This window comes from Anas platyrhynchos, chromosome 5 (assembly GCF_047663525.1).
Source record: "Anas platyrhynchos isolate ZD024472 breed Pekin duck chromosome 5, IASCAAS_PekinDuck_T2T, whole genome shotgun sequence".
Classification (NCBI taxonomy): Eukaryota; Metazoa; Chordata; class Aves; order Anseriformes; family Anatidae; genus Anas; species Anas platyrhynchos.
Window position 1 is genome coordinate 32,943,466 of NC_092591.1, and position 23,779 is coordinate 32,967,244.

Consider the following 23,779-nt stretch of genomic DNA (forward strand, 5'->3'; position numbering starts at 1 on the left):
TCTTTATACCTTGGGGTCATGTTTCTGTTAGTCATTGTGAGGAAAATTAGTACAGAGCCTGTTAAAATAAATAAATGAAAGAAAAAGAAAATTACCTTAAAGGCAAAATTGGTATCATAGATTTTCATCATATCGACAGATAAAGAATATAGCAATCAGGAAGACTTTTCTTGACATTAATGTTATTTAAATTTGCTTTTCTGAGATCTCTTCTTTATGCCGGACTTTTCTAAATCTAGTGCCGTGACCTCTGACTGCACTATTTACTTCAGCTGCATATAGACTATTACATATAAATGCCAGGATCCGGATCCTCACTCCCTATTCAGGTCAAGGCCTGGGCTGAAGGTTTGGGCTTTAATTTAGTTACGTGCCTACATTGCTGTTTCCTGGCAGGTCATGGGAAGAAGATTGGCTGGCTTGGAGGAGCTTCTGTACACGTGGCTTTTAGGCTGCAGCTAAAGTGTTCCGCTAGATCTGGAAGTTTGGAGAGGGTTGCAGTCTCCAGGCTCAGCTACAACCGCATATTAGTCTGGCGCAACGGGTTTGTGTGTTCCTTGCACTAGCTGTTCCTTCACCTCCTCTTCACATACAAGGACACTCATCTCTTTCATGCTCCTTCACGAGTAAACAAGCCAGGAGAGATTAAAGTCCCTTTCTTCAGGTCAGTAAAATCCCCGCCTTTGGTTTCAGTGAGAATTCAGGCCCTAACAACTGAAGTGTCTTCTGGACAGTGGTTCTTCTGGGTAGGATAATTTCATTTCCCAGTCCTGACTGCTTTGGATGAGATAAACATAGCAAACAAATGTAAACGGAGAAAAACCTGTGGGAATGTTTTCAAAGAATTCTCATAGTCCAAAAGCTTTAAATTGGTTCAATCCCTAAAAGTTAATTAGCATAAACTCAGGTTACATCATTGAATTTGTAGTAGGATAGACTTGCACCATTGCAGAGCCTCAGTCGTGGATTAAATTGGCATTGCATTTAACTCTACAAAAGAAAGAGAGAGAAGCACACCTTTCTACTTTGTCAGCTCCTGGCAGACCTAGAGAGAAAAAAAATATTAATTAAAAAGCAATGTTGTTTTAAGGCATTTCACCAAATATGTAACATTTGGTGGAAACTAGAAAACAACTGAAAGGGAAAAAGAAACAGTAGAAGGTACTTGCATGGCCATCTAGGAATTTTGCTATGGCAATTCCCACAGCCCTTGGTTACCACAGTAAGAGTGTCTTGCAGGGGGTTTAGGACCTATCACCCACCTATATCCTGATTCCTATAGGATTCCTATATCCTATAGGAATTGCTTCACCGGCCAAGTCCCTCACGGCAGATTGGAACCACGGTTAGAAGACCTCCACATTCACTTCGGAATTAAGTTCCATCTCAGTTACACTTTTACACAGGCAACCAGATCCCACCGAACCAAATGGTATACTCCTTAAACACTTACAACTCCGTTGTCTTTGTTCGGATCTTCGCACGCAGAATTACAGGCAAAATACAGTGCTGCAGCTGGCAAGGGAGCTCATAAAAATCAGAATCTTTGCTTATCTTTATTCAGGTTCAAGATGGCATTAGTCCTGACCTGACTCGAACAGAAGCCACCAAATGGTGGGGCGCCTCTCCTAGATCAAACCAGAATTCAGGAACTAAAGCCATCCCAGACGAGCCCCCAGTTGTTGTAAATGTCTCAGTCTTCAAAACAGGACTATAAGCAAAGGTTACAATTTATTAAAGGAATAGAGGTAAGCAAACAGCGCTGTGTGCGCCGGGAATCTCTGCTCCACCAAGACGCACACCAGTTACATCAAGCAGCTGATTTTTATGCTCCTAGGCTAACACATATTCATTACTGCTTCTAAAAAAAAAAAAAAAAACAGGGTTATTATAATTAGTTTCCGGAATCCAAACCCTCCTACTGGAGCATGCGTAACAGTCTCCAGTGGTCCCTCTGGGGGTCTCTCATGCGGAAGTCTCATAGTCTTCCTCCCTCTGGTCCTTCTCCTTTGTCCAGCTTGGCTGTAAGAGACTTGTGCAGCATCCCCTGCAAGCTTTGTCTTTTAGTCGTTCTTCAGCTTTCCCCGTCTCCTTAGGCTCCTGGCCAGATACCAGAGACTTGCATAGTGTCCCATGCAATAGTCATAATAGTTAGCAGCTATTCTGAACCCCCCCAGATATCAGAGACTTCAAGTAAAAGCCTACAAATACATTTCCCTTCAAGCTCTCTATTTACACGAATTGCTAAAACATTCCTTTGCAAGGTACAAGAACTACATACATGTACATTAACCACTCTGTTTTTCTTAGACTTGTGCTTATAGAAGGGTCTATAGGACAGACGGTCACATTCATCATACCATGCAGCCCTAGCATTGTTCCATGCTGCCACAGATCAGATGAACACATTTCACACTACTGTCACAATACAGGGAAAAACTTCTGAGCTCTCCCATCGGATTGTCTGAGGGCTCCTCAGAGAAGGTAGCGTTCCCAATTCCCTGTCCAGTATCTTCTTCTTGCACCTCCCTGGGGTAACTGTACCTGCTGCTTCCCTACAGTGCCTGTACACCAGTGCACAGAGTGTGGGAAATAAACAGGATGAGCTCAAGGTCTGCGTTTGGACGCGGGGCCACGATCTCGTTGCGATCACTGAGACGTGGTGGGACAGCTCGCATGACTGGAACAAAGTCATGGAGGGCTACGTCCTCTTTAGGAGAGAAAGGCTGGGGAACCAAGGTGGTGGGGTTGCCATTATGTGAGGGAGCAATTAGAGTATACCCAGCTCCAGCTGGAAGGAGAGTAATGGATAGGTGGAGAGCTTGTGAGTAAAAAGAGGGGGGGACCAGGACTGGGGACCAGGACTGGGGACCAGGACTGGGGACCAGGACTGGGGACCAGGACTGGGGACCAGGACTGGGGACCAGGACTGGGGACCAGGACTGGGGACCAGGACTGGGGACCAGGACTGGGGACCAGGACTGGGGACCAGGACTGGGGACCAGGACTGGGGACCAGGACTGGGGACCAGGACTGGGGACCAGGACTGGGGACCAGGACTGGGGACCAGGACTGGGGACCAGGACTGGGGACCAGGACTGGGGACCAGGACTGGGGACCAGGACTGGGGACCAGGACTGGGGACCAGGACTGGGGACCAGGACTGGGGACCAGGACTGGGGACCAGGACTGGGGACCAGGACTGGGGACCAGGACTGGGGACCAGGACTGGGGACCAGGACTGGGGACCAGGACTGGGGACCAGGACTGGGGACCAGGACTGGGGACCAGGACTGGGGACCAGGACTGGGGACCAGGACTGGGGACCAGGACTGGGGACCAGGACTGGGGACCAGGACTGGGGACCAGGACTGGGGACCAGGACTGGGGACCAGGACTGGGGACCAGGACTGGGGACCAGGACTGGGGACCAGGACTGGGGACCAGGACTGGGGACCAGGACTGGGGACCAGGACTGGGGACCAGGACTGGGGACCAGGACTGGGGACCAGGACTGGGGACCAGGACTGGGGACCAGGACTGGGGACCAGGACTGGGGACCAGGACTGGGGACCAGGACTGGGGACCAGGACTGGGGACCAGGACTGGGGACCAGGACTGGGGACCAGGACTGGGGACCAGGACTGGGGACCAGGACTGGGGACCAGGACTGGGGACCAGGACTGGGGACCAGGACTGGGGACCAGGACTGGGGACCAGGACTGGGGACCAGGACTGGGGACCAGGACTGGGGACCAGGACTGGGGACCAGGACTGGGGACCAGGACTGGGGACCAGGACTGGGGACCAGGACTGGGGACCAGGACTGGGGACCAGGACTGGGGACCAGGACTGGGGACCAGGACTGGGGACCAGGACTGGGGACCAGGACTGGGGACCAGGACTGGGGACCAGGACTGGGGACCAGGACTGGGGACCAGGACTGGGGACCAGGACTGGGGACCAGGACTGGGGACCAGGACTGGGGACCAGGACTGGGGACCAGGACTGGGGACCAGGACTGGGGACCAGGACTGGGGACCAGGACTGGGGACCAGGACTGGGGACCAGGACTGGGGACCAGGACTGGGGACCAGGACTGGGGACCAGGACTGGGGACCAGGACTGGGGACCAGGACTGGGGACCAGGACTGGGGACCAGGACTGGGGACCAGGACTGGGGACCAGGACTGGGGACCAGGACTGGGGACCAGGACTGGGGACCAGGACTGGGGACCAGGACTGGGGACCAGGACTGGGGACCAGGACTGGGGACCAGGACTGGGGACCAGGACTGGGGACCAGGACTGGGGACCAGGACTGGGGACCAGGACTGGGGACCAGGACTGGGGACCAGGACTGGGGACCAGGACTGGGGACCAGGACTGGGGACCAGGACTGGGGACCAGGACTGGGGACCAGGACTGGGGACCAGGACTGGGGACCAGGACTGGGGACCAGGACTGGGGACCAGGACTGGGGACCAGGACTGGGGACCAGGACTGGGGACCAGGACTGGGGACCAGGACTGGGGACCAGGACTGGGGACCAGGACTGGGGACCAGGACTGGGGACCAGGACTGGGGACCAGGACTGGGGACCAGGACTGGGGACCAGGACTGGGGACCAGGACTGGGGACCAGGACTGGGGACCAGGACTGGGGACCAGGACTGGGGACCAGGACTGGGGACCAGGACTGGGGACCAGGACTGGGGACCAGGACTGGGGACCAGGACTGGGGACCAGGACTGGGGACCAGGACTGGGGACCAGGACTGGGGACCAGGACTGGGGACCAGGACTGGGGACCAGGACTGGGGACCAGGACTGGGGACCAGGACTGGGGACCAGGACTGGGGACCAGGACTGGGGACCAGGACTGGGGACCAGGACTGGGGACCAGGACTGGGGACCAGGACTGGGGACCAGGACTGGGGACCAGGACTGGGGACCAGGACTGGGGACCAGGACTGGGGACCAGGACTGGGGACCAGGACTGGGGACCAGGACTGGGGACCAGGACTGGGGACCAGGACTGGGGACCAGGACTGGGGACCAGGACTGGGGACCAGGACTGGGGACCAGGACTGGGGACCAGGACTGGGGACCAGGACTGGGGACCAGGACTGGGGACCAGGACTGGGGACCAGGACTGGGGACCAGGACTGGGGACCAGGACTGGGGACCAGGACTGGGGACCAGGACTGGGGACCAGGACTGGGGACCAGGACTGGGGACCAGGACTGGGGACCAGGACTGGGGACCAGGACTGGGGACCAGGACTGGGGACCAGGACTGGGGACCAGGACTGGGGACCAGGACTGGGGACCAGGACTGGGGACCAGGACTGGGGACCAGGACTGGGGACCAGGACTGGGGACCAGGACTGGGGACCAGGACTGGGGACCAGGACTGGGGACCAGGACTGGGGACCAGGACTGGGGACCAGGACTGGGGACCAGGACTGGGGACCAGGACTGGGGACCAGGACTGGGGACCAGGACTGGGGACCAGGACTGGGGACCAGGACTGGGGACCAGGACTGGGGACCAGGACTGGGGACCAGGACTGGGGACCAGGACTGGGGACCAGGACTGGGGACCAGGACTGGGGACCAGGACTGGGGACCAGGACTGGGGACCAGGACTGGGGACCAGGACTGGGGACCAGGACTGGGGACCAGGACTGGGGACCAGGACTGGGGACCAGGACTGGGGACCAGGACTGGGGACCAGGACTGGGGACCAGGACTGGGGACCAGGACTGGGGACCAGGACTGGGGACCAGGACTGGGGACCAGGACTGGGGACCAGGACTGGGGACCAGGACTGGGGACCAGGACTGGGGACCAGGACTGGGGACCAGGACTGGGGACCAGGACTGGGGACCAGGACTGGGGACCAGGACTGGGGACCAGGACTGGGGACCAGGACTGGGGACCAGGACTGGGGACCAGGACTGGGGACCAGGACTGGGGACCAGGACTGGGGACCAGGACTGGGGACCAGGACTGGGGACCAGGACTGGGGACCAGGACTGGGGACCAGGACTGGGGACCAGGACTGGGGACCAGGACTGGGGACCAGGACTGGGGACCAGGACTGGGGACCAGGACTGGGGACCAGGACTGGGGACCAGGACTGGGGACCAGGACTGGGGACCAGGACTGGGGACCAGGACTGGGGACCAGGACTGGGGACCAGGACTGGGGACCAGGACTGGGGACCAGGACTGGGGACCAGGACTGGGGACCAGGACTGGGGACCAGGACTGGGGACCAGGACTGGGGACCAGGACTGGGGACCAGGACTGGGGACCAGGACTGGGGACCAGGACTGGGGACCAGGACTGGGGACCAGGACTGGGGACCAGGACTGGGGACCAGGACTGGGGACCAGGACTGGGGACCAGGACTGGGGACCAGGACTGGGGACCAGGACTGGGGACCAGGACTGGGGACCAGGACTGGGGACCAGGACTGGGGACCAGGACTGGGGACCAGGACTGGGGACCAGGACTGGGGACCAGGACTGGGGACCAGGACTGGGGACCAGGACTGGGGACCAGGACTGGGGACCAGGACTGGGGACCAGGACTGGGGACCAGGACTGGGGACCAGGACTGGGGACCAGGACTGGGGACCAGGACTGGGGACCAGGACTGGGGACCAGGACTGGGGACCAGGACTGGGGACCAGGACTGGGGACCAGGACTGGGGACCAGGACTGGGGACCAGGACTGGGGACCAGGACTGGGGACCAGGACTGGGGACCAGGACTGGGGACCAGGACTGGGGACCAGGACTGGGGACCAGGACTGGGGACCAGGACTGGGGACCAGGACTGGGGACCAGGACTGGGGACCAGGACTGGGGACCAGGACTGGGGACCAGGACTGGGGACCAGGACTGGGGACCAGGACTGGGGACCAGGACTGGGGACCAGGACTGGGGACCAGGACTGGGGACCAGGACTGGGGACCAGGACTGGGGACCAGGACTGGGGACCAGGACTGGGGACCAGGACTGGGGACCAGGACTGGGGACCAGGACTGGGGACCAGGACTGGGGACCAGGACTGGGGACCAGGACTGGGGACCAGGACTGGGGACCAGGACTGGGGACCAGGACTGGGGACCAGGACTGGGGACCAGGACTGGGGACCAGGACTGGGGACCAGGACTGGGGACCAGGACTGGGGACCAGGACTGGGGACCAGGACTGGGGACCAGGACTGGGGACCAGGACTGGGGACCAGGACTGGGGACCAGGACTGGGGACCAGGACTGGGGACCAGGACTGGGGACCAGGACTGGGGACCAGGACTGGGGACCAGGACTGGGGACCAGGACTGGGGACCAGGACTGGGGACCAGGACTGGGGACCAGGACTGGGGACCAGGACTGGGGACCAGGACTGGGGACCAGGACTGGGGACCAGGACTGGGGACCAGGACTGGGGACCAGGACTGGGGACCAGGACTGGGGACCAGGACTGGGGACCAGGACTGGGGACCAGGACTGGGGACCAGGACTGGGGACCAGGACTGGGGACCAGGACTGGGGACCAGGACTGGGGACCAGGACTGGGGACCAGGACTGGGGACCAGGACTGGGGACCAGGACTGGGGACCAGGACTGGGGACCAGGACTGGGGACCAGGACTGGGGACCAGGACTGGGGACCAGGACTGGGGACCAGGACTGGGGACCAGGACTGGGGACCAGGACTGGGGACCAGGACTGGGGACCAGGACTGGGGACCAGGACTGGGGACCAGGACTGGGGACCAGGACTGGGGACCAGGACTGGGGACCAGGACTGGGGACCAGGACTGGGGACCAGGACTGGGGACCAGGACTGGGGACCAGGACTGGGGACCAGGACTGGGGACCAGGACTGGGGACCAGGACTGGGGACCAGGACTGGGGACCAGGACTGGGGACCAGGACTGGGGACCAGGACTGGGGACCAGGACTGGGGACCAGGACTGGGGACCAGGACTGGGGACCAGGACTGGGGACCAGGACTGGGGACCAGGACTGGGGACCAGGACTGGGGACCAGGACTGGGGACCAGGACTGGGGACCAGGACTGGGGACCAGGACTGGGGACCAGGACTGGGGACCAGGACTGGGGACCAGGACTGGGGACCAGGACTGGGGACCAGGACTGGGGACCAGGACTGGGGACCAGGACTGGGGACCAGGACTGGGGACCAGGACTGGGGACCAGGACTGGGGACCAGGACTGGGGACCAGGACTGGGGACCAGGACTGGGGACCAGGACTGGGGACCAGGACTGGGGACCAGGACTGGGGACCAGGACTGGGGACCAGGACTGGGGACCAGGACTGGGGACCAGGACTGGGGACCAGGACTGGGGACCAGGACTGGGGACCAGGACTGGGGACCAGGACTGGGGACCAGGACTGGGGACCAGGACTGGGGACCAGGACTGGGGACCAGGACTGGGGACCAGGACTGGGGACCAGGACTGGGGACCAGGACTGGGGACCAGGACTGGGGACCAGGACTGGGGACCAGGACTGGGGACCAGGACTGGGGACCAGGACTGGGGACCAGGACTGGGGACCAGGACTGGGGACCAGGACTGGGGACCAGGACTGGGGACCAGGACTGGGGACCAGGACTGGGGACCAGGACTGGGGACCAGGACTGGGGACCAGGACTGGGGACCAGGACTGGGGACCAGGACTGGGGACCAGGACTGGGGACCAGGACTGGGGACCAGGACTGGGGACCAGGACTGGGGACCAGGACTGGGGACCAGGACTGGGGACCAGGACTGGGGACCAGGACTGGGGACCAGGACTGGGGACCAGGACTGGGGACCAGGACTGGGGACCAGGACTGGGGACCAGGACTGGGGACCAGGACTGGGGACCAGGACTGGGGACCAGGACTGGGGACCAGGACTGGGGACCAGGACTGGGGACCAGGACTGGGGACCAGGACTGGGGACCAGGACTGGGGACCAGGACTGGGGACCAGGACTGGGGACCAGGACTGGGGACCAGGACTGGGGACCAGGACTGGGGACCAGGACTGGGGACCAGGACTGGGGACCAGGACTGGGGACCAGGACTGGGGACCAGGACTGGGGACCAGGACTGGGGACCAGGACTGGGGACCAGGACTGGGGACCAGGACTGGGGACCAGGACTGGGGACCAGGACTGGGGACCAGGACTGGGGACCAGGACTGGGGACCAGGACTGGGGACCAGGACTGGGGACCAGGACTGGGGACCAGGACTGGGGACCAGGACTGGGGACCAGGACTGGGGACCAGGACTGGGGACCAGGACTGGGGACCAGGACTGGGGACCAGGACTGGGGACCAGGACTGGGGACCAGGACTGGGGACCAGGACTGGGGACCAGGACTGGGGACCAGGACTGGGGACCAGGACTGGGGACCAGGACTGGGGACCAGGACTGGGGACCAGGACTGGGGACCAGGACTGGGGACCAGGACTGGGGACCAGGACTGGGGACCAGGACTGGGGACCAGGACTGGGGACCAGGACTGGGGACCAGGACTGGGGACCAGGACTGGGGACCAGGACTGGGGACCAGGACTGGGGACCAGGACTGGGGACCAGGACTGGGGACCAGGACTGGGGACCAGGACTGGGGACCAGGACTGGGGACCAGGACTGGGGACCAGGACTGGGGACCAGGACTGGGGACCAGGACTGGGGACCAGGACTGGGGACCAGGACTGGGGACCAGGACTGGGGACCAGGACTGGGGACCAGGACTGGGGACCAGGACTGGGGACCAGGACTGGGGACCAGGACTGGGGACCAGGACTGGGGACCAGGACTGGGGACCAGGACTGGGGACCAGGACTGGGGACCAGGACTGGGGACCAGGACTGGGGACCAGGACTGGGGACCAGGACTGGGGACCAGGACTGGGGACCAGGACTGGGGACCAGGACTGGGGACCAGGACTGGGGACCAGGACTGGGGACCAGGACTGGGGACCAGGACTGGGGACCAGGACTGGGGACCAGGACTGGGGACCAGGACTGGGGACCAGGACTGGGGACCAGGACTGGGGACCAGGACTGGGGACCAGGACTGGGGACCAGGACTGGGGACCAGGACTGGGGACCAGGACTGGGGACCAGGACTGGGGACCAGGACTGGGGACCAGGACTGGGGACCAGGACTGGGGACCAGGACTGGGGACCAGGACTGGGGACCAGGACTGGGGACCAGGACTGGGGACCAGGACTGGGGACCAGGACTGGGGACCAGGACTGGGGACCAGGACTGGGGACCAGGACTGGGGACCAGGACTGGGGACCAGGACTGGGGACCAGGACTGGGGACCAGGACTGGGGACCAGGACTGGGGACCAGGACTGGGGACCAGGACTGGGGACCAGGACTGGGGACCAGGACTGGGGACCAGGACTGGGGACCAGGACTGGGGACCAGGACTGGGGACCAGGACTGGGGACCAGGACTGGGGACCAGGACTGGGGACCAGGACTGGGGACCAGGACTGGGGACCAGGACTGGGGACCAGGACTGGGGACCAGGACTGGGGACCAGGACTGGGGACCAGGACTGGGGACCAGGACTGGGGACCAGGACTGGGGACCAGGACTGGGGACCAGGACTGGGGACCAGGACTGGGGACCAGGACTGGGGACCAGGACTGGGGACCAGGACTGGGGACCAGGACTGGGGACCAGGACTGGGGACCAGGACTGGGGACCAGGACTGGGGACCAGGACTGGGGACCAGGACTGGGGACCAGGACTGGGGACCAGGACTGGGGACCAGGACTGGGGACCAGGACTGGGGACCAGGACTGGGGACCAGGACTGGGGACCAGGACTGGGGACCAGGACTGGGGACCAGGACTGGGGACCAGGACTGGGGACCAGGACTGGGGACCAGGACTGGGGACCAGGACTGGGGACCAGGACTGGGGACCAGGACTGGGGACCAGGACTGGGGACCAGGACTGGGGACCAGGACTGGGGACCAGGACTGGGGACCAGGACTGGGGACCAGGACTGGGGACCAGGACTGGGGACCAGGACTGGGGACCAGGACTGGGGACCAGGACTGGGGACCAGGACTGGGGACCAGGACTGGGGACCAGGACTGGGGACCAGGACTGGGGACCAGGACTGGGGACCAGGACTGGGGACCAGGACTGGGGACCAGGACTGGGGACCAGGACTGGGGACCAGGACTGGGGACCAGGACTGGGGACCAGGACTGGGGACCAGGACTGGGGACCAGGACTGGGGACCAGGACTGGGGACCAGGACTGGGGACCAGGACTGGGGACCAGGACTGGGGACCAGGACTGGGGACCAGGACTGGGGACCAGGACTGGGGACCAGGACTGGGGACCAGGACTGGGGACCAGGACTGGGGACCAGGACTGGGGACCAGGACTGGGGACCAGGACTGGGGACCAGGACTGGGGACCAGGACTGGGGACCAGGACTGGGGACCAGGACTGGGGACCAGGACTGGGGACCAGGACTGGGGACCAGGACTGGGGACCAGGACTGGGGACCAGGACTGGGGACCAGGACTGGGGACCAGGACTGGGGACCAGGACTGGGGACCAGGACTGGGGACCAGGACTGGGGACCAGGACTGGGGACCAGGACTGGGGACCAGGACTGGGGACCAGGACTGGGGACCAGGACTGGGGACCAGGACTGGGGACCAGGACTGGGGACCAGGACTGGGGACCAGGACTGGGGACCAGGACTGGGGACCAGGACTGGGGACCAGGACTGGGGACCAGGACTGGGGACCAGGACTGGGGACCAGGACTGGGGACCAGGACTGGGGACCAGGACTGGGGACCAGGACTGGGGACCAGGACTGGGGACCAGGACTGGGGACCAGGACTGGGGACCAGGACTGGGGACCAGGACTGGGGACCAGGACTGGGGACCAGGACTGGGGACCAGGACTGGGGACCAGGACTGGGGACCAGGACTGGGGACCAGGACTGGGGACCAGGACTGGGGACCAGGACTGGGGACCAGGACTGGGGACCAGGACTGGGGACCAGGACTGGGGACCAGGACTGGGGACCAGGACTGGGGACCAGGACTGGGGACCAGGACTGGGGACCAGGACTGGGGACCAGGACTGGGGACCAGGACTGGGGACCAGGACTGGGGACCAGGACTGGGGACCAGGACTGGGGACCAGGACTGGGGACCAGGACTGGGGACCAGGACTGGGGACCAGGACTGGGGACCAGGACTGGGGACCAGGACTGGGGACCAGGACTGGGGACCAGGACTGGGGACCAGGACTGGGGACCAGGACTGGGGACCAGGACTGGGGACCAGGACTGGGGACCAGGACTGGGGACCAGGACTGGGGACCAGGACTGGGGACCAGGACTGGGGACCAGGACTGGGGACCAGGACTGGGGACCAGGACTGGGGACCAGGACTGGGGACCAGGACTGGGGACCAGGACTGGGGACCAGGACTGGGGACCAGGACTGGGGACCAGGACTGGGGACCAGGACTGGGGACCAGGACTGGGGACCAGGACTGGGGACCAGGACTGGGGACCAGGACTGGGGACCAGGACTGGGGACCAGGACTGGGGACCAGGACTGGGGACCAGGACTGGGGACCAGGACTGGGGACCAGGACTGGGGACCAGGACTGGGGACCAGGACTGGGGACCAGGACTGGGGACCAGGACTGGGGACCAGGACTGGGGACCAGGACTGGGGACCAGGACTGGGGACCAGGACTGGGGACCAGGACTGGGGACCAGGACTGGGGACCAGGACTGGGGACCAGGACTGGGGACCAGGACTGGGGACCAGGACTGGGGACCAGGACTGGGGACCAGGACTGGGGACCAGGACTGGGGACCAGGACTGGGGACCAGGACTGGGGACCAGGACTGGGGACCAGGACTGGGGACCAGGACTGGGGACCAGGACTGGGGACCAGGACTGGGGACCAGGACTGGGGACCAGGACTGGGGACCAGGACTGGGGACCAGGACTGGGGACCAGGACTGGGGACCAGGACTGGGGACCAGGACTGGGGACCAGGACTGGGGACCAGGACTGGGGACCAGGACTGGGGACCAGGACTGGGGACCAGGACTGGGGACCAGGACTGGGGACCAGGACTGGGGACCAGGACTGGGGACCAGGACTGGGGACCAGGACTGGGGACCAGGACTGGGGACCAGGACTGGGGACCAGGACTGGGGACCAGGACTGGGGACCAGGACTGGGGACCAGGACTGGGGACCAGGACTGGGGACCAGGACTGGGGACCAGGACTGGGGACCAGGACTGGGGACCAGGACTGGGGACCAGGACTGGGGACCAGGACTGGGGACCAGGACTGGGGACCAGGACTGGGGACCAGGACTGGGGACCAGGACTGGGGACCAGGACTGGGGACCAGGACTGGGGACCAGGACTGGGGACCAGGACTGGGGACCAGGACTGGGGACCAGGACTGGGGACCAGGACTGGGGACCAGGACTGGGGACCAGGACTGGGGACCAGGACTGGGGACCAGGACTGGGGACCAGGACTGGGGACCAGGACTGGGGACCAGGACTGGGGACCAGGACTGGGGACCAGGACTGGGGACCAGGACTGGGGACCAGGACTGGGGACCAGGACTGGGGACCAGGACTGGGGACCAGGACTGGGGACCAGGACTGGGGACCAGGACTGGGGACCAGGACTGGGGACCAGGACTGGGGACCAGGACTGGGGACCAGGACTGGGGACCAGGACTGGGGACCAGGACTGGGGACCAGGACTGGGGACCAGGACTGGGGACCAGGACTGGGGACCAGGACTGGGGACCAGGACTGGGGACCAGGACTGGGGACCAGGACTGGGGACCAGGACTGGGGACCAGGACTGGGGACCAGGACTGGGGACCAGGACTGGGGACCAGGACTGGGGACCAGGACTGGGGACCAGGACTGGGGACCAGGACTGGGGACCAGGACTGGGGACCAGGACTGGGGACCAGGACTGGGGACCAGGACTGGGGACCAGGACTGGGGACCAGGACTGGGGACCAGGACTGGGGACCAGGACTGGGGACCAGGACTGGGGACCAGGACTGGGGACCAGGACTGGGGACCAGGACTGGGGACCAGGACTGGGGACCAGGACTGGGGACCAGGACTGGGGACCAGGACTGGGGACCAGGACTGGGGACCAGGACTGGGGACCAGGACTGGGGACCAGGACTGGGGACCAGGACTGGGGACCAGGACTGGGGACCAGGACTGGGGACCAGGACTGGGGACCAGGACTGGGGACCAGGACTGGGGACCAGGACTGGGGACCAGGACTGGGGACCAGGACTGGGGACCAGGACTGGGGACCAGGACTGGGGACCAGGACTGGGGACCAGGACTGGGGACCAGGACTGGGGACCAGGACTGGGGACCAGGACTGGGGACCAGGACTGGGGACCAGGACTGGGGACCAGGACTGGGGACCAGGACTGGGGACCAGGACTGGGGACCAGGACTGGGGACCAGGACTGGGGACCAGGACTGGGGACCAGGACTGGGGACCAGGACTGGGGACCAGGACTGGGGACCAGGACTGGGGACCAGGACTGGGGACCAGGACTGGGGACCAGGACTGGGGACCAGGACTGGGGACCAGGACTGGGGACCAGGACTGGGGACCAGGACTGGGGACCAGGACTGGGGACCAGGACTGGGGACCAGGACTGGGGACCAGGACTGGGGACCAGGACTGGGGACCAGGACTGGGGACCAGGACTGGGGACCAGGACTGGGGACCAGGACTGGGGACCAGGACTGGGGACCAGGACTGGGGACCAGGACTGGGGACCAGGACTGGGGACCAGGACTGGGGACCAGGACTGGGGACCAGGACTGGGGACCAGGACTGGGGACCAGGACTGGGGACCAGGACTGGGGACCAGGACTGGGGACCAGGACTGGGGACCAGGACTGGGGACCAGGACTGGGGACCAGGACTGGGGACCAGGACTGGGGACCAGGACTGGGGACCAGGACTGGGGACCAGGACTGGGGACCAGGACTGGGGACCAGGACTGGGGACCAGGACTGGGGACCAGGACTGGGGACCAGGACTGGGGACCAGGACTGGGGACCAGGACTGGGGACCAGGACTGGGGACCAGGACTGGGGACCAGGACTGGGGACCAGGACTGGGGACCAGGACTGGGGACCAGGACTGGGGACCAGGACTGGGGACCAGGACTGGGGACCAGGACTGGGGACCAGGACTGGGGACCAGGACTGGGGACCAGGACTGGGGACCAGGACTGGGGACCAGGACTGGGGACCAGGACTGGGGACCAGGACTGGGGACCAGGACTGGGGACCAGGACTGGGGACCAGGACTGGGGACCAGGACTGGGGACCAGGACTGGGGACCAGGACTGGGGACCAGGACTGGGGACCAGGACTGGGGACCAGGACTGGGGACCAGGACTGGGGACCAGGACTGGGGACCAGGACTGGGGACCAGGACTGGGGACCAGGACTGGGGACCAGGACTGGGGACCAGGACTGGGGACCAGGACTGGGGACCAGGACTGGGGACCAGGACTGGGGACCAGGACTGGGGACCAGGACTGGGGACCAGGACTGGGGACCAGGACTGGGGACCAGGACTGGGGACCAGGACTGGGGACCAGGACTGGGGACCAGGACTGGGGACCAGGACTGGGGACCAGGACTGGGGACCAGGACTGGGGACCAGGACTGGGGACCAGGACTGGGGACCAGGACTGGGGACCAGGACTGGGGACCAGGACTGGGGACCAGGACTGGGGACCAGGACTGGGGACCAGGACTGGGGACCAGGACTGGGGACCAGGACTGGGGACCAGGACTGGGGACCAGGACTGGGGACCAGGACTGGGGACCAGGACTGGGGACCAGGACTGGGGACCAGGACTGGGGACCAGGACTGGGGACCAGGACTGGGGACCAGGACTGGGGACCAGGACTGGGGACCAGGACTGGGGACCAGGACTGGGGACCAGGACTGGGGACCAGGACTGGGGACCAGGACTGGGGACCAGGACTGGGGACCAGGACTGGGGACCAGGACTGGGGACCAGGACTGGGGACCAGGACTGGGGACCAGGACTGGGGACCAGGACTGGGGACCAGGACTGGGGACCAGGACTGGGGACCAGGACTGGGGACCAGGACTGGGGACCAGGACTGGGGACCAGGACTGGGGACCAGGACTGGGGACCAGGACTGGGGACCAGGACTGGGGACCAGGACTGGGGACCAGGACTGGGGACCAGGACTGGGGACCAGGACTGGGGACCAGGACTGGGGACCAGGACTGGGGACCAGGACTGGGGACCAGGACTGGGGACCAGGACTGGGGACCAGGACTGGGGACCAGGACTGGGGACCAGGACTGGGGACCAGGACTGGGGACCAGGACTGGGGACCAGGACTGGGGACCAGGACTGGGGACCAGGACTGGGGACCAGGACTGGGGACCAGGACTGGGGACCAGGACTGGGGACCAGGACTGGGGACCAGGACTGGGGACCAGGACTGGGGACCAGGACTGGGGACCAGGACTGGGGACCAGGACTGGGGACCAGGACTGGGGACCAGGACTGGGGACCAGGACTGGGGACCAGGACTGGGGACCAGGACTGGGGACCAGGACTGGGGACCAGGACTGGGGACCAGGACTGGGGACCAGGACTGGGGACCAGGACTGGGGACCAGGACTGGGGACCAGGACTGGGGACCAGGACTGGGGACCAGGACTGGGGACCAGGACTGGGGACCAGGACTGGGGACCAGGACTGGGGACCAGGACTGGGGACCAGGACTGGGGACCAGGACTGGGGACCAGGACTGGGGACCAGGACTGGGGACCAGGACTGGGGACCAGGACTGGGGACCAGGACTGGGGACCAGGACTGGGGACCAGGACTGGGGACCAGGACTGGGGACCAGGACTGGGGACCAGGACTGGGGACCAGGACTGGGGACCAGGACTGGGGACCAGGACTGGGGACCAGGACTGGGGACCAGGACTGGGGACCAGGACTGGGGACCAGGACTGGGGACCAGGACTGGGGACCAGGACTGGGGACCAGGACTGGGGACCAGGACTGGGGACCAGGACTGGGGACCAGGACTGGGGACCAGGACTGGGGACCAGGACTGGGGACCAGGACTGGGGACCAGGACTGGGGACCAGGACTGGGGACCAGGACTGGGGACCAGGACTGGGGACCAGGACTGGGGACCAGGACTGGGGACCAGGACTGGGGACCAGGACTGGGGACCAGGACTGGGGACCAGGACTGGGGACCAGGACTGGGGACCAGGACTGGGGACCAGGACTGGGGACCAGGACTGGGGACCAGGACTGGGGACCAGGACTGGGGACCAGGACTGGGGACCAGGACTGGGGACCAGGACTGGGGACCAGGACTGGGGACCAGGACTGGGGACCAGGACTGGGGACCAGGACTGGGGACCAGGACTGGGGACCAGGACTGGGGACCAGGACTGGGGACCAGGACTGGGGACCAGGACTGGGGACCAGGACTGGGGACCAGGACTGGGGACCAGGACTGGGGACCAGGACTGGGGACCAGGACTGGGGACCAGGACTGGGGACCAGGACTGGGGACCAGGACTGGGGACCAGGACTGGGGACCAGGACTGGGGACCAGGACTGGGGACCAGGACTGGGGACCAGGACTGGGGACCAGGACTGGGGACCAGGACTGGGGACCAGGACTGGGGACCAGGACTGGGGACCAGGACTGGGGACCAGGACTGGGGACCAGGACTGGGGACCAGGACTGGGGACCAGGACTGGGGACCAGGACTGGGGACCAGGACTGGGGACCAGGACTGGGGACCAGGACTGGGGACCAGGACTGGGGACCAGGACTGGGGACCAGGACTGGGGACCAGGACTGGGGACCAGGACTGGGGACCAGGACTGGGGACCAGGACTGGGGACCAGGACTGGGGACCAGGACTGGGGACCAGGACTGGGGACCAGGACTGGGGACCAGGACTGGGGACCAGGACTGGGGACCAGGACTGGGGACCAGGACTGGGGACCAGGACTGGGGACCAGGACTGGGGACCAGGACTGGGGACCAGGACTGGGGACCAGGACTGGGGACCAGGACTGGGGACCAGGACTGGGGACCAGGACTGGGGACCAGGACTGGGGACCAGGACTGGGGACCAGGACTGGGGACCAGGACTGGGGACCAGGACTGGGGACCAGGACTGGGGACCAGGACTGGGGACCAGGACTGGGGACCAGGACTGGGGACCAGGACTGGGGACCAGGACTGGGGACCAGGACTGGGGACCAGGACTGGGGACCAGGACTGGGGACCAGGACTGGGGACCAGGACTGGGGACCAGGACTGGGGACCAGGACTGGGGACCAGGACTGGGGACCAGGACTGGGGACCAGGACTGGGGACCAGGACTGGGGACCAGGACTGGGGACCAGGACTGGGGACCAGGACTGGGGACCAGGACTGGGGACCAGGACTGGGGACCAGGACTGGGGACCAGGACTGGGGACCAGGACTGGGGACCAGGACTGGGGACCAGGACTGGGGACCAGGACTGGGGACCAGGACTGGGGACCAGGACTGGGGACCAGGACTGGGGACCAGGACTGGGGACCAGGACTGGGGACCAGGACTGGGGACCAGGACTGGGGACCAGGACTGGGGACCAGGACTGGGGACCAGGACTGGGGACCAGGACTGGGGACCAGGACTGGGGACCAGGACTGGGGACCAGGACTGGGGACCAGGACTGGGGACCAGGACTGGGGACCAGGACTGGGGACCAGGACTGGGGACCAGGACTGGGGACCAGGACTGGGGACCAGGACTGGGGACCAGGACTGGGGACCAGGACTGGGGACCAGGACTGGGGACCAGGACTGGGGACCAGGACTGGGGACCAGGACTGGGGACCAGGACTGGGGACCAGGACTGGGGACCAGGACTGGGGACCAGGACTGGGGACCAGGACTGGGGACCAGGACTGGGGACCAGGACTGGGGACCAGGACTGGGGACCAGGACTGGGGACCAGGACTGGGGACCAGGACTGGGGACCAGGACTGGGGACCAGGACTGGGGACCAGGACTGGGGACCAGGACTGGGGACCAGGACTGGGGACCAGGACTGGGGACCAGGACTGGGGACCAGGACTGGGGACCAGGACTGGGGACCAGGACTGGGGACCAGGACTGGGGACCAGGACTGGGGACCAGGACTGGGGACCAGGACTGGGGACCAGGACTGGGGACCAGGACTGGGGACCAGGACTGGGGACCAGGACTGGGGACCAGGACTGGGGACCAGGACTGGGGACCAGGACTGGGGACCAGGACTGGGGACCAGGACTGGGGACCAGGACTGGGGACCAGGACTGGGGACCAGGACTGGGGACCAGGACTGGGGACCAGGACTGGGGACCAGGACTGGGGACCAGGACTGGGGACCAGGACTGGGGACCAGGACTGGGGACCAGGACTGGGGACCAGGACTGGGGACCAGGACTGGGGACCAGGACTGGGGACCAGGACTGGGGACCAGGACTGGGGACCAGGACTGGGGACCAGGACTGGGGACCAGGACTGGGGACCAGGACTGGGGACCAGGACTGGGGACCAGGACTGGGGACCAGGACTGGGGACCAGGACTGGGGACCAGGACTGGGGACCAGGACTGGGGACCAGGACTGGGGACCAGGACTGGGGACCAGGACTGGGGACCAGGACTGGGGACCAGGACTGGGGACCAGGACTGGGGACCAGGACTGGGGACCAGGACTGGGGACCAGGACTGGGGACCAGGACTGGGGACCAGGACTGGGGACCAGGACTGGGGACCAGGACTGGGGACCAGGACTGGGGACCAGGACTGGGGACCAGGACTGGGGACCAGGACTGGGGACCAGGACTGGGGACCAGGACTGGGGACCAGGACTGGGGACCAGGACTGGGGACCAGGACTGGGGACCAGGACTGGGGACCAGGACTGGGGACCAGGACTGGGGACCAGGACTGGGGACCAGGACTGGGGACCAGGACTGGGGACCAGGACTGGGGACCAGGACTGGGGACCAGGACTGGGGACCAGGACTGGGGACCAGGACTGGGGACCAGGACTGGGGACCAGGACTGGGGACCAGGACTGGGGACCAGGACTGGGGACCAGGACTGGGGACCAGGACTGGGGACCAGGACTGGGGACCAGGACTGGGGACCAGGACTGGGGACCAGGACTGGGGACCAGGACTGGGGACCAGGACTGGGGACCAGGACTGGGGACCAGGACTGGGGACCAGGACTGGGGACCAGGACTGGGGACCAGGACTGGGGACCAGGACTGGGGACCAGGACTGGGGACCAGGACTGGGGACCAGGACTGGGGACCAGGACTGGGGACCAGGACTGGGGACCAGGACTGGGGACCAGGACTGGGGACCAGGACTGGGGACCAGGACTGGGGACCAGGACTGGGGACCAGGACTGGGGACCAGGACTGGGGACCAGGACTGGGGACCAGGACTGGGGACCAGGACTGGGGACCAGGACTGGGGACCAGGACTGGGGACCAGGACTGGGGACCAGGACTGGGGACCAGGACTGGGGACCAGGACTGGGGACCAGGACTGGGGACCAGGACTGGGGACCAGGACTGGGGACCAGGACTGGGGACCAGGACTGGGGACCAGGACTGGGGACCAGGACTGGGGACCAGGACTGGGGACCAGGACTGGGGACCAGGACTGGGGACCAGGACTGGGGACCAGGACTGGGGACCAGGACTGGGGACCAGGACTGGGGACCAGGACTGGGGACCAGGACTGGGGACCAGGACTGGGGACCAGGACTGGGGACCAGGACTGGGGACCAGGACTGGGGACCAGGACTGGGGACCAGGACTGGGGACCAGGACTGGGGACCAGGACTGGGGACCAGGACTGGGGACCAGGACTGGGGACCAGGACTGGGGACCAGGACTGGGGACCAGGACTGGGGACCAGGACTGGGGACCAGGACTGGGGACCAGGACTGGGGACCAGGACTGGGGACCAGGACTGGGGACCAGGACTGGGGACCAGGACTGGGGACCAGGACTGGGGACCAGGACTGGGGACCAGGACTGGGGACCAGGACTGGGGACCAGGACTGGGGACCAGGACTGGGGACCAGGACTGGGGACCAGGACTGGGGACCAGGACTGGGGACCAGGACTGGGGACCAGGACTGGGGACCAGGACTGGGGACCAGGACTGGGGACCAGGACTGGGGACCAGGACTGGGGACCAGGACTGGGGACCAGGACTGGGGACCAGGACTGGGGACCAGGACTGGGGACCAGGACTGGGGACCAGGACTGGGGACCAGGACTGGGGACCAGGACTGGGGACCAGGACTGGGGACCAGGACTGGGGACCAGGACTGGGGACCAGGACTGGGGACCAGGACTGGGGACCAGGACTGGGGACCAGGACTGGGGACCATTCCGTTATCCATGATCACATGACAGAAACCTTAAAAAAACCCTCAGGTTCCATGTTACAGACACGGTCAAAGAAACCCTCAAGCTCCCCAACCCATATCAAATTTTTAACCCAGGAGCACTTACCTGCCAGCTTCTGAATTTTACTTACTACCAAACATCTTCATGGGGAAGTAGCACCACCAGGGTTTTCCCATTCTGAGTAGTCACCACCGATGTTACTAGCTCATAGAGTGTCCCAAACTATTTCACAGAGTTTGTAGAAAACACGATGAAAAAGCAGCCTACTTAGGAACACTGATTCCATTTCACCAGGACAGCAGAAAAGCACCCTAAGTAACCTGAACCTCATACTCCCCTAGAGTGGCAAGTCTTCCCATGCTCCTCATGCTTCCTTTATAGCAAAGGTCAAATGATCCCCACCTGGCAGATTTCACTTCACATGTGTGGAGTCATGAGACCTTGTGGAATAGGCTCATCAACCTAGGTTTCAATGTTGAAGGTTCAATTGCTCCTTATCGCTAATAGAAATAACCTGACAAGGGGCTTAGTGGTTAGAGTTGACCTAATGAATTAACTACAAAAGGCACGTAAGGCTCATATTTCTGCTAGTCATTCTGTGAGGAAAATTAGTACAGAGCCTGTTAAAATAAGATAAACATAAATAAAAGAAATAAATAAAAGGAAAAAAGAAAATGACCTAAAAGGCAAAATTGCCATCATAGATTTTCATCTGTCTAGTCACGACAGATAAAGAATATAGCAATCAGAAAGACTTTACTTGACATTAATGTTGTTTAAATTTGCTTTTCTGAGATCTCTTATTTATGCCGGACTGTTCAAAATCTAGCGTCATGACCTCTGACTGCAGTATTTACTTTGGCTGCATATAAACGTATAAGTGCCAGGATCTGGATCCTCACTCCCCATTCAGGTTAAGGACCGGGCTGAAAGTTTTGGCTTTAATTTGGTTACATGACTACATTGCTGTTGTTGTGGTTTCCCTCGGCGGGCAGCTAAGCACCACACAGCTGTTCGCTCGCCCTCCCCCCTCCTTCTCTGGGATGGGGGAGAGAAATAGGAAAACGAAGCCTGTGGGTTGAGACAGAGACAGTTTATTAAGACAGGAAAAAAAAAAATAATAACAATAATAGTACTGCTACTACTAATGTGCATAGAATAAGTGATGCACAATGCAATTGCTCACCACCTGCTGACCGATGCCCAGCCTATCCCCAAGCAGACGGCCCCCCCATCACAGCTAGCCACCCCTATATATTGCTCAGCATGACCCCATACAGTATGGAATGCCCCTTTGGCCAGTTTGGGTCAGCTGTCCTGTGCTCAGGTGGCCAAGAAGGCCAACAGCAGCCTGGCTTGTATCAGAAACAGTGTGACCAGCAGGGCTAGGGAAGTGATCGTCCCCCTGTACTCGGCTCTGGTGAGGCCGCACCTCGAGTACTGTGTTCAGTTTTGGGCCCCTCGCTACAAGAAGGAGATGGAGGTGCTCGAGTGAGTCCAAAGAAGGGTAATGAAGCTGGTGAGGGGTCTGGAGAACAAGTCCTACGAGGAGAGGCTCGGTGATCTTGGAGGTCTCTTCCAACCTAGATCATTCTGTGATTCTGTTGCAGTCTCCCAGCTCAGAGCCAACCACCTATTAGTCTGGCACAACGGATTTGTGTGTTCCTTGCACTACCTGTTCCTTCACCTCCTCTTCAGAGGACATGCGTCTCTTTCGTGCTCCTTCATTAGTAAACAACCCAGGATAGATGCAAGCCTCTTTCTTCAAGTCAGTAAGATACTGGTCTACAAAGATGGTGAAGGGCCTAGAGGGCCTAGAGGGGAAGACATACATGTAGGAGGAGCGGCTGAGGTCACTTGGCCCGTTCAGCCTGGGAAAGAGGAGGCTGAGGGGAGATCTCATTGCGGTCTACAGCTTCCTCACGAGGGGCAGTGGAGGGGCAGGCGCCAGTCTATTCTCCTTAATCACCAGTGATAGGACCCATGGGAATGATGTCAAGCTGAGGCAGGGGAGGTTTAGGCTAGACAACAGGAAGAGGTTCTTCACTGAGACGGTGGTCGCACACTGGAACAGGTTCCTCAGGGAAGCAGTCACTGCACCAAGCCTGTCGGCGTTTAAGAAGAATTTGGACTGTGCACTTAGTCGCGTGGTCTGAAGTTTTGGG

At 64.1% G+C, this 23,779-nt stretch overlaps 1 long non-coding RNA gene across 1 annotated transcript; it reads right to left on the bottom strand.

Moving 5' to 3' along the window:
- On the bottom strand, positions 1 to 21,946 carry LOC140002638 (uncharacterized). Its single transcript, XR_011809670.1, has 3 exons — positions 21,720 to 21,946; positions 1,018 to 1,045; positions 1 to 774 (listed from the first exon to the last, which is right to left on the bottom strand). It is a non-coding gene; the product is annotated as an uncharacterized lncRNA (long non-coding RNA).
- Between the last annotated feature and the right edge of the window lie 1,833 nt (positions 21,947 to 23,779).